We start from the raw sequence: 3,956 nt of genomic DNA, 5'->3' as shown, positions 1-3,956 counted from the left end.
CTTTACCGTTGAATCACGCGACTGTTGCAATGAATAAGAATTGAATTGAATAATCAAGTGGATTAATTATCATTCTCACTAATTTTTAATTTCCAACATAAACTTTTCCGTCTTCACAATAGCCAGACTTTACTTCAATAACAGATAAATATTCAGCTTTTTGGCATACTGTACTGTTTTTTTCGTGCGTTGTGATAGCATTATGTTAACATGTGTCCATTTATTATTATTTCCAGTAAATTGTTTCCGTGTGAAAATAGTGCTGTGTCAGTTGGAATGGAATTTCTACGAGTGGAATTTCTGGGAATTATACGTATTACGTCGGAGAGATATCCTGTGGGGCGAAATGGTAAGTAGATTTCAATTTTTTCTACTATTACACAATTTTTATTATGTTATATGCCAAAAATTTGCCATTGATATGCTAATATTTTCTTGAAATTGAAGCAATTGTTTTCTATTTGCACGGGGTTGTACGCTTTCGTATACGAATTGAAGATTTTATTTTTCTTTGTCTTGTTCATCCGTGAATGGAATTATTAGAAACAATTATAGGGAAAATAATAAATAAGATCGATAGAACTTTGTGCGTTTAGGTTTTTTTATTTGTAGATCTCAAGATGGAGGTGACGGTTTTTTTTTTTACAATTTCCCATTGCATAGTTAATTTGTTTCAAAATTAATCATTTTACCACTTAGTGGCTTCTAGAACTTTATCCACACTTGAGTATTCGTCGTTGATATTAGCGTCTTATGAATGGGCTTTATGATTGATCTCCTGGGTGTTATTTCACTTGGTGAAGGATTGGCCTTATTCATTTCGCTGTTGTTATTATTTGGGGACTGTTTCCTTGTTGACATTTAACACGTGTATGCCTCAATGCTACGTATTGATTCGCCTGCTGTTATTCGATGAAATTTTAACGTGATAAAGTAATTTAAATAGTCTTGCCTAGTTAGCATTTACTGAAAACCTACTCGTTAGCCTTTAATGAACTCCCTTCTTTGCAACGGATGCACATTTTGAAAAGATCTTGCGTCGACCTCTACTGCATGTTTGAAAGCATGGCGAAGTCTCCTAACATAACTTTTACTTCTCCCGAATGTATTCTGTTATTAAATAAGTTAAAGAATTCTTCGTCATTAGGAGATCCTTGCTATAGATATACAAGGTTAACTCCCAAACAACCTATTCAGCTGTTTTCATTTACCATATGAGACACTTAACGTCACTTGATATTTTTACGAAGTCATTCTAACGAGCATTCTTGCGTAGCAAATTCCAGATTTGGAGTTAATTGTCTCCGCAATAAAAAATTCAACATAATGTTAAGCAAAATATATGGTTGAGAGTACGATGGAATGAAGATAACTTGTCTGCTTACTACTTTACGAAATAGAGAGAGACGATGACCTTCAGATTTCTTGGTTTGAATTTTAGACTTTCGCAAAGCTTCGCCGATTCAAAACACTAGTTGGTTTAGGTTCTTCTTCTTTTGGAGGTCGACCTTGTTGATGCAGACATGACTCCGAGCTTAACTGAAATTTTAAACTACCTATCCTTTCGCTTTCTGATGTCATTGTTGGACGTGAATCTCATTACTATCGCAAACACTTTTACGCATGGAATTCTCAATCGTCATTTTTTTATTTTTCTACGAATTATTTCTTCTGTAGTACTCTGCATGAAGAGATGGGGCCTGAGTGAGTGACAGATAAATTTTGCTTTCTCTTAAACTATTATTTTCTCTTCTGTTATGCTAAAAATGCGTGTGGCAGAGGGTGTTAGGACACCAGCCGCTTACATTTGAAAATTAAATGTTCAAATAAAATTGCTACTGGCATTTATTAAACTCCTTAGTGGTTCGGAAGATAAGAGAACTCTCGTCATTTCTCTCGAATTTTCGGCAAAATGTCTCTCTTAATTTTATCGTTTCTGTGGGACCTGGAAATATAGTGTGGCTCTAATATTATGTTCTCCGTATCGCTCTTAAAGATGTCCATTCTCAATTGCTCGAAAAATATAAGCCTAGCGCGCAGCATCCGAGTCTCCAGCGGCTCCCAGCCTAATTCCTTTAACATCTGAGTAACGCTGTCTGTATGCCCGTAGCAGTTTTTTTGACGAACCGCGCAGCCTTCCTTTGTATTTCATTCAGTTCGCGGATTAAGTCTTGCTGCACCGGATTCCTTATGATATCGCTGCAGATTGAAGGTGCGGTCGGACGAGTGCAAAATAGCACCTTTCTTTTACTTTCTCATCCGACAATCTTCCCACAATCCGCTTGACGAATCCTAATCTCTTCAGGGCTCTGCCTCAAATATACCTTATGTAAATTCCACACGACTTGCCCCCTTTGATTGCCTGCGTAGTAAGAAAAGAAAGCACAATGTTCTGCACAATATGGTCGAATATACGATTCAAATGATTCTAACTTGGTTGCTTACACCTCTGTGATAGAGAAACGCTGACCTTCACAGTTAATCGACTGGATTTTAGTCTTTCGCGAAGCTTTGCTGGTTCCAAAGTCTGGTGAGTTTAGGTCTTTTTGTTATCTTTTAAAGGTTGTTTTGGTGTAGATGCCATGACTACAAACATAACTTCATTTTCAAACATTTCTTCATTTTTCTTTCTATAGTTCGAAGTGCATATAATTTATACCGCAAACACTTTTACGTATGAAGTTCACAATCGTCATTTGTTTTTCAATAGTTAATTTCTTCTATAGTATTCTTTGTCGTGATATATTGCCTGTGTGAGTGACAGATGAATTGTGCTTTGAGTTGGGATATGCGTATATTTTCACGTATTTATCGCACATCAATGCTCTTTATTAATTTGTTTAGATATTTGTTTTTTGTTTTGTAGCCCATGGATACCTTTGTTTGTGTTACTATCGTAATGAAAACGGTATCATATTTAGCGTCGTCCACTTTTTTAGGCGGTGATTGCGTAAAATCAAATACATTCTCACTTTTCATATTTTATCATTGATTCTTTCACAAATTGGACGTCATTTGGTATTTGCTCAGTTAGTTTTCTTTAGGTCCACCTTGTTCTTGTACTTCTGCAAAATTACATTCCTGTAAGTCTAAATTTTCTTACCAATCTTATCCATTTCGTATTTATTGTCCGTAATCACATCCATGCATCATCACTCAACACACAAAACTATTCAGGAATTTCTTCATAGAAACAGGAAAAATGATAGTGAATATTTTGTTTGCGAATAGATAAGTATTATATGTGTATACATTATGCATGGCATGTCAAGACTATAATTATTATGATGGTGGCCACGTTGTTTAGAAATCTGGTAAATATTTACCGTGAGCGTTTTCTGTTGTTTTTTTTTTATAATACCTACCTTTAGGTTGAAATGATTTTTTATTCTCGACTTATTTCATTCGCGGTAATTTTGTATCAATAATGAGGTCATAAAATAATGATGCTAATTTGCTTATAACTTTATTACATCTACCTTTGTGATGTAGTACATTTTGTGCCGTTTTAAGTTCGATAGACTTAGTTACGCACCAAAATTTTGCGAATAAACATTGGTAACGCTTTACATATATCTATATTTTGTGCCTTTTTGTGTGAAATTTTTGTCCTTTTAAGTTCAAAAGACTTGGTTACGAATCAACATCTTGTAAATCAAAAATGAGTGACTGATTGCATAGTACATATATTTATCGGAGAATAGAATTTGTTATATTGTTGTGATCCAATGAATGATCTTCCATTGCGGGTATTTGTCTATTTTTTAGTTTGAGTTTATAAAAATCCCAATCCAATGAAGAAGTTTGTTTTAATATCTTAATTATCCCGTGAATAATGTTTGATGGAGTCTTTCCTATGCCTTTGCAAAAGAAAATTTATCCAGCAAGCCACCGAATATATATACAACTAAAAAAAGGTCGTCATATTTAAGAGAATATTTGTCATACTATTCCTT

Source organism: Ischnura elegans, chromosome 13, assembly GCF_921293095.1.
Source record: "Ischnura elegans chromosome 13, ioIscEleg1.1, whole genome shotgun sequence".
Taxonomy (NCBI): Eukaryota; Metazoa; Arthropoda; class Insecta; order Odonata; family Coenagrionidae; genus Ischnura; species Ischnura elegans.
This window is presented reverse-complemented; position numbering follows the sequence as displayed.